This window comes from Triticum dicoccoides, chromosome 4B, assembly GCF_002162155.2.
Source record: "Triticum dicoccoides isolate Atlit2015 ecotype Zavitan chromosome 4B, WEW_v2.0, whole genome shotgun sequence".
Taxonomy (NCBI): domain Eukaryota; kingdom Viridiplantae; phylum Streptophyta; class Magnoliopsida; order Poales; family Poaceae; genus Triticum; species Triticum dicoccoides.
In genome coordinates, this window is record NC_041387.1 from 673,968,357 (window position 1) to 673,977,515 (window position 9,159).

Genomic DNA, 9,159 nt, shown 5'->3' on the forward strand with positions numbered 1-9,159 from the left:
CCGCATTGTTCTTCTACCACCGCAACGTGGTGGGTGACCTGGGGAGAGTTAATCTCTCTCAGATCGGTTTTAAGCCCAATCTGATTGTAGTCTGTAGCGACTCCCAGGGAGGCGATGCGATCCAAGGGCTCGTTGACAGACGAAAGCTCTATTGGATCCAGCCGCTCGGCAAATTCTGAGCTGACGTGAAGATTGCTTTTAACGACTTGAGAAGTCATTGTCGAAGCGGTGGCCGGACAGGCGGTCATAAGAAAACCACCTAGCCGTATAGTTTGGCCGGCGGCCAAGGCTCCTTTGGCGAAAATACCGTCCTTGAAGACGGGAGAAGGCATCCCTCCTATCGGTGACAGCACAGAGGAACTCTCAATGAAAGCACCAATGTCGGTGTCAAAACCGGCGGATCTCGGGTAGGGGGTCCCGAACTGTGCGTCTAGGCGGATGGTAACAGGAGACAAGGGACACAATGTTTTACCCAGGTTCGGGCCCTCTTGATGGAGGTAAAACCCTACGTCCTGCTTGATTGATATTGATATTGTGGATGTTTACAAGAGTGGATCTACCACGAGATCAAGGAGGCTAAACCCTAGAAGCTAGCCTATGGTATGATTGTAATGGTTGTTGTTGTGTCCTACGGACTAAAGCCATCCGGTTTATATAGACACCGGAGAGGGCTAGGGTTACATAGAGTCAGTTACAATGGTAGGAGATCTACATATCCGTATCGCCAAGCTTACCTTCCACGCCAAGAAAAGTCCCCTCCGGACATGGGACGGAGTCTTCAATCTTGTATCTTCATAGTCTTGGAGTCCGGTCGATGATGATAGTCCGGCCGATGATAGTTCGGCCGACGATGGTAGTCCGGCTATCCGGACACCCCCTAATCCGGGACTCCCTCAATCCCCCTCTCTCTCTTTCTTGCTAATCCTCAATCTGACTCTGCATCTCCTTGACGCCGTTGCGCCCTCACCGGAGTGGTCGAGCCGGCCCCACCCCGAGCCGCCAAGCCGTCTCCACGACCGATGAAGTGGCCTCCGTTGAGTCGGCCTCTACCTCGCGCCGTTTCTACCATGAGCTGCGCCTCGCCGCCGCGGGCTTGCCTCTATTGTTCTGTCAACTCGCCGGCTTCACCGCCTCAGGCCGGCCATGCCGCTTTAGCTGCCGACCCGAGCGAGCCGCGAGCCGTCCGGCCAGCCGCCGCCGCTGCGGCTTTACCTCCGCGCCGACGGAGTGACCTCGCTGTGGCAAGAGGTCGGCCGACCAGGACCGCACGAGGCGGCTCACCCCCTCCGCAATACGGCGTGCGCCGCTGCTGGTGCCCCACCTCACACAGCTCTGCGCGTGTCCGCCCCACCTCCACGCTGGCATTTACGTGGCGCTGCCGCTGCGCTTGCTCGCGCATGGAGCGGGAGGACATGATCCACAGCGCGCATCGGGAGATGCCGGCCGGGGGCGGGGGCGGGGCCGCGGGGCCCAAGCAAGAGGCGATGCCGCGAGCGCTCTTTTTGTGTGGCATCTTCAGCACCTGAATGCACCCTGCTCTCAGCCCCACGGCCACGCCCAACAACAATGGCGCGGCGCGGAACGGTGGGGTGAAGGGTGGTGCTGGTAGGTTGGCCACGCCCTGCGGCGATGCGTCTACGTCGCCCGCGCTGGTGGAGGTCGTTGCGGCTTTGGCAGTGCCGTCGCCGGTGCAGTGGCATCGTCAGAAGCAGGTGGTCCACGGGAGTAATGCTAATGGCAGCAACAGCGCAGGGTCGTCGTCCCCTTCCTCATCCTTGTCGAACTCCGCGTCGCAGAGCTTCACGCAGTGGCGTCTACCGATGCACCACCCGCAGCACGCTGATACGTCCATTTTGCATCATGATTTTTTATCAATATTTATTGCATTATGGGTTTTTAGTACACATTATATCTCAATACTTATGTCTATTCTCTCTTATTTTACAAGGTTTACCATGAAGAGGGGGAATGTCGGCAGCTGGAATTCTGGCTGGAAAAGGAGCAAATATTGGAAACCTATTCTGCACAGCTCCAAAAATCCTGAAACTCCACGTAAGTCATTTTTGGAATTAATCAGAATTACTGAGTGAAGAAAACACCAGAGGGGGCCCACACCCTGGCCAGGAGGGTGGGGGGCATGCCCACCCCTACTGGGCGCGCCCCCTGTCTCCTGGGCCCCCTGGTGGCTCTCCGGTGCCCATCTTCTGCTATATGAAGGCTTTTACCCTAGAAAAAAAAATCATAAGCAAGCTTACGGGACGAAACTCCACCGCCACGAGGCAGAATCTTGGCGGAACCAATCTAGGGCTCTGGCGGAGCTGTTCAGCCGGGGAAACATCCCTCCGGGAGGGGGAAATCATCACCATTGTCATCACCTCTAATGGATATACACATATTTTAGTTGCTGTTGATTACGTTACTAAGCTATTCCAACTAGTAGTGCTGATCATAACACCTCTATTAAGATGCTTAAAGAAGTTAATTTTCCAAGGTTTGGAGTCCCTAGATATCTTATGACTGATGGTGGTTCACATTTTATTCATTGTGCTTTTCTGTAAGATGCTTGCTAAGTATGATGTCAATCATAGAATCGCATCTCCTTATCACCCGCAGTCTAGTGGTGAAGTAGAGTTGAGCAATAGAGAGCTCAAATTAATTTTGGAAAAGACTGTGAATAGATCTAGAAAGAATTGTTCCAAGAAACTTGATGATGCATTATGGGCCTATAAAACTGCATATAAAAATCCTATGGGTATGTCTCCGTATAAGATGGTTTATGGAAAAGCATGTCACTTACCTCTAGAACTTGAACATAAAGCATATTGGGCTATTAAAGAACTCAACTATGACTTCAAACTTGCCGGTGAGAAGAGATTATTTGACATTAACTCACTTGATGAATGGAGAACCCAAGCCTACGAGAATGCCAAGCTGTTCAAAGAAAAAGTTAAAAAATAGCATGACAAAAGGATACAAAAGCGTGAGTTTAACGTAGGTGATTATGTGTTGCAAGAAAACTTCTCTCTAAATGGGAAGGTCCTTACGTTATCGAGGAGGTCTATCGTTCTGTTGCCATAAAAATCAATAATTTCGAAGGCAAAAGTCCAAGGGTGGTGAACGGTCAAAGAATCAAACATTATATCTCAGGTAATCCTATCAATGTTGAAACTAATATTATTGAGACCGTAACCCCGAAGGAATACATAAGGGACATTTTCCAGAACGTTTCAGACTCCAAAAAGGAATAGGTATGTGGTACGGTAAGTAAACCGACTCCAAAACAATTCTAATGGCAATTTTTCTCCATTTTGAAATATTTAAGAATTTTGGAAAGCAAGAAGTAATCTAGGAAGGACACGAGGCCTCCACAAGGGTGGAGGGCGCGCCCACCCTTACTGGGCGCGCCCACCTGTCTCGTGGCCACCTCGTGTGCCTCCCGGCCTCCGTTTTCTTGCACGTTACATATTTTGGTCGGTAAAAATTCATTATATAATCTCCCGAAAGTATTGACCACCATATCAGGCAAATATCCTATGTTTTCGTTTCGAGCTATTCCTGTTGCAGATTAAGAGCAAGATGTCTTCTCAAGAGTCAGCCAGGGAGAGTCGGGTGTCTCACCCGACACCAGGTCCAGGAGCAAATAGCAATGCTTATCACTTTGGACCATCAACGGAGGATGAGATGGAGGCCGACTTGAAAAGGATAGATGCCATGGAGGAAGATCAAGAAGTTACCTCTTGCTTCCAAGAAGGATTCATGATGGGGGAATTACATAGCTCGGCTATTTCAAATTCGATCATCCCTTCCAACGTTAAATTTCTTTCTTATGAAAACATGAAAAAGAGCGTCACTTGTTCTCCAGAAGCTATGCAGCATCCTTGGGTAAAGGGGGCTTTAGCCGTTACGGGCAAGCTCCACAAAGAGATTATGGACCTCAAACAACAAGTCAATAAGCTCGAGGAGGAGAATCGTATCCTGAGGGGCATCATCGCCAAGAAGATTATAACACCAACTATGAAGATGGAGACATAATCACACGGGTATGGGCACTCCCCTTGGCAACTGCTAAGCTTGGGGGAGGTGCCCCGGTATCGTATCATCATCACACTCCTATCTTTACCGTTTTACTTAGTTCGATCATTTTAGTAATATCTTGATCTAGTAGATTGATGTTTTGGTATCAAGTAGATTTGAGTTTTGCTTTGTGATCTCTTTATGTAATCGAGTCCGTGAGCTATCTATAATAAAGTTTAGTGTTGAGTCAAGGGCTTTGCTATCTTGCTATGATTTTGCGGAAGTAGAAAGAATAAAAAGAATAAAAGAGTTCATATTGATCTTATGGATAGTAATGACTTCACATATAAAAAGTATGAGGCATAAAAGTTGTTGAGAGTTGACAAACATAGTTTTGGTCATCGTTGCAATTAATAGGAAGTAATAAGGAGAGAGAGGTTTTCACATATAAATATACTATCTTGGACATCTTTTATGATTGTGAGCACTCATTAAGTATGACATGCTAAAAGAGTTGATGTTGGACAAGGAAGACAACGTAATGGTTTATGTTCTCACATATCAGTTAAAGTATATTGTCATTGATCTTCCCAACATGTTGAGCTTGCCTTTCCCCCTCATGCTAGCCAAAATTCCTTGCACCAAGTAGAGATACTACTTGTGCTTCCAAATATCCTTAAACCCAGTTTTGCCATGAGAGTCCATCGTACCTACCTATGGATTGAGTAAGATCCTTCAAGTAAGTTATCATGTTGCAAGCAACAAAAATTGCTCTAAATATGTATGACTTATTAGTGCGGAGAAAATAAGCTTTATACGATTGTGTGATATGGAAGTAATAAAAGCAAGGGACTGCATAATGAAGGTTCATATCACAACTGGCAATATAAAGTGACGTTCTTTTGCATTAAGATTTTGTGCATCCAACCCTAAAAGCACATGAAAACCTCTGCTTCCCTCTGCGAAGGGCATATCTTTTACTTTATGTTTTTACTTTATGCTTGAGTCAAGGTGATCTTCACCTTTCCTTTTTTCATTTTATCCTTTGGCAAGCTCCTCGTGTTTGAAAGATCCTGATATATAAGTTAGCATGAATTATTATTGTTGACATCACCCAAAGGTGAATACATTGGGAGGCAACACAATAAGCCCCTATCTTTCTCAATGTCCGGTTGAAACTCCATAACCACAAGTACTACGTGAGTGTTAGCAATTGTAGAAGACTATATGATAGTTGAGTATGTGGACATGCTGAAAAGCTCTATTCTTGACTCTTTCTGATGTTATGATAAATTGCAATTGCTTTAATGACTGAGATTTTATTTTGTTAGTTCCCAATGAAGTTTCTGAACCATACGTGACATTGTGAATCGATTGTTACTTGAGCATAAGAAACCATATGACAAAATCTATATATGTTGCTGTTATAAGAATGATCATGATGCCCTCATGTCCATATTTTATTTTTATCGACACCTCTATCTCTAAACATGTGGACATATTTTTTGATTTCGGCTTCCGCTTGAGGACAAGCGAGGTCTAAGTTTGGGGGAGTTGATACGTCCATTTTGCATCATGCTTTTATATCAATATTTATTGCATTATGGGCTGTTATTACACATTATATCTCAATACTTATGGTTATTCTCTCTTATTTTACAAGGTTTACCATGAAGAGGGGGAATGCCGGCACCTGGAATTCTGGCTGGAAAAGGAGCAAATATTGGAAACCTATTCTGCACAGCTCCAAAAATCCCAAAGCTCCACGGAAGTAATTTTTGGAATTAATAAGAATTATTGAGTGAAGAAAACACCAGAAGGGGCCCACACCCTGGCCAGGAGGGTGGAGGGCGCGTCCACCTCTACTGGGCGCGCCCCCTGTCTCCTGGGCCCCCTAGTGGCCCTCCGGTGCCTATCTTCTGCTATATGAAGGCTTTTACCCTAGAAAAAATCATAAGCAAGCTTATGGGACAAAACTCCGCCGCCACGAGGCGGAACCTTGGCGGAACCAATCTAGGGCTCCGGCGGAGCTGTTCTGCCGGGGAAACTTCCCTCCGGGAGGGGGAAATCATCACCATCATCATCACCAACGATCCTCTCATCGGGAGGGGATCAATCTCCATCAACATCTTCACCAGCACCATCTCCTCTCAAAACCCTAGTTCATCTCTTGTATCCAATCTTGTATCAAAACCACAAATTGGTACCTGCGGGTTGCTAGTAGTGTTGATTACTCCTTGTAGTTGATGCTAATTGGTTTACTTGGTGGAAGATCATATGTTCAGATCCTTAATGCATATTAATACTCCTCTGATCATGAATATGAATATGCTTTGTGAGTACTTACTTTTGTTCCTGAGGACATGGGTGAAGTCTTGCTATTAGTAGTCATGTGAATTTGGTATTCGTTCAATATTTTGATGAGATGTATGTTGTCTCTCCTCTAGTGGTGTTATGTGAACGTCGACTGCATGATGCTACCTATTGAGCACCGCGTTGGATTTCCCCGAAGAGGAGAGGATGATGCAGCAAAGTAGCGTAAGTATTTCCCTCAGTTTTTGAGAACCAAGGTATCAATCCAGTAGGAGACCACACAGAAGTCCCTCGTACCTACACAAAACGATAGCAACTTGCAACCAACGCGATTAGGGGTTGTCAATCCCTTCACGGTCACTTACGATAGTGAGATCTGATAGAGAGTATAAATAATATTTTTGGTATTTTTTTGATAGATAGATGCAAAGTAAAAAGTAAAAGCTAAGTAAAAACAAAGCAAGTAAATAAAGTGATAGAGATTGATATGATGAGAATAGACTCGGGGGCCATAAGTTTCACTAGTGGCTTCTCTCAAGAGCATATATATTCTATGGTGGGTGAACAAATTACTGTTGAGCAATTGACAGAATTGAGCATAGTTATGAGTATATCTAGGCAATGATCATGTATATAGGCATCACGTCGAAAACAAGTAGATCGAAACGATTCTGCATCTACTACTTTTACTCCACTCATCGACCGCTATCCAGCATGCATCTAGAGTATTAAGTTAAAAACAGAATAACGCCTTAAGCAAGATGACATGATGTAGAGGGATAAATTCATGCAATATGATAAAAACCCCATCTTGTTATCCTCGATGGCAACAATACAATACGTGCCTTGCAACCCTTTCTGTCACTGGGTAAGGACACCGTAAGATTGAACCCAAAGCTAAGCACTTCTCCCATTGCAAGAACTACCAATCTAGTTGGCCAAACCAAACGGATAATTCGAAGAGACTTGCAAAGATAACTCAATCATACATGAAAGAATTCAGAGAAGAATCAAATATTTTCCATAGATAATACTGGATCATAAACCCACAATTCATCGGTCTCAACAAACACACCGCAAAAAGAAGATTACATCGAATAGATCTCCACGAGAGAGGGGGAGAACATTGTATTGAGATCCAAAAAGAGAGAAGAAGCCATCTAGCTACTAGCTAAGGACCCGAAGGTATGAAGTAAACTACTCACACTTCATCGGAGGGGCTATGGTGATGATGTAGAAGCCCTCCGTGGTGGATGCCCCCTCCGGCGGAGCTCCGGAACAGGCCCCAAGATGGGATCTCGTGGATACAGAAGGTTGCGGTGGTGGAATTAGGTTTTTGGCTCCTATTCTGATCGTTTGGGGATACGTAGGTATATATAGGAGGAAGGAGTACGTCGGTGGAGCGTCAAGGGGCCCACGAGGTAGGGGGCGCACCTAGGGGGTGCCCTCCACCCTCGTCACTGCCTCTGGCACTTCTTGGAGTAGGGTCCAAGTCTCTTGGATCATGTTTGGTTGGAAAATCACGTCCCCGAAGGTTTCATTCCGTTTGGACTCTGTTTGATATTCCGTTTCTTCGAAACACTGAAATAGGCAAAAAAAACTGCAATTCTGGGCTGGGCCTCCGGTTAATAGGTTAGTCCCAAAAGTAATATAAAAGTGGAAAATAAAGCCGAATATAGTCCAAAACAGTAGATAAAGTAGCATGGAGCAATCAAAAATTATAGATACGTTGGAGACGTATCAGGCATCCCCAAGCATAATTCCTGCTCGTCCTCGAGTAGGTAAATGATAAAAAAAAAGAATTTTTGATGTGGAGTGATTCTTTGGCATAATTTCAATATAATTCTTCTTACTTGTGATATGAATATTCAGATCCGAAAGATTTAAGACAAAATTTCATATTAACACAAAAATAATAATACTTCAAGCATACTAATCAAAGCAACCATGTCTTCTCAAAATAACATGGCAAAAGAAAGTTCATCCCTACAAAATCATATAGTTAGGATATGCTTCATTTTCGTCACACAAAGATGTTCCCAACTTCTATACCCCCGATGACAAGCCAAGCAATTGTTTCATACTCAAATAATCTCAAACTTTTTCAACCTTCACGCAATACATGAGCGCGAGCCATGGATATAGCACTATGGGTGGAATAGAATATGATGGTGGGATTGTGTGGAGAAGACAAAAAAGGAGAAAGTCTCACATTGACGAGGCTAATCAACGGGCTATGGAGATGCCCATCAATTGATGTCAACATGAGGAGTAGGGATTGCCATGAAACGGATGCACTAGAGCTATAAGTATATGAAAGCTCTACAAAAGAAACTAAGTGGGTGTGCATCCAACTTGCTTACTCACGAAGACCTAGGGCATTTTGAGGAAGCCCATCATTGGAATATACAAGCCAAGTTCTATAATGAAAAATTCCCACTAGTATATGAAAGTGACAAAATGAGAGACTCTCTATCATGAAGATCTTGGTGCTACTTTGAAGCACAAGTGTGGTAAAAGGATAGTAGCATTGTCCCTTCTCTCTTTTTCTCTCATTTTTTTGGGGTCTTTCTTTTTTTTTGGCCTTGCTTTTTTTTTCTTCTTCTTCTTTTTTCCTTTTTTTTATTTTTTTCGTCCGGAGTCTCATCCCGACTTATGGGGGAATCATAGTCTCCATCATCCTTTCCTCACTTGGGACAATGCTCTAATAATGATGATCATCACACTTTTATTTTTCTTACAACTCAACAATTACAACTCGAAACTTATAACAAAATATGACTCTATATGAATGCCTTCGGCGGTGTACCGGGATGGTGAAATGAATCAAGA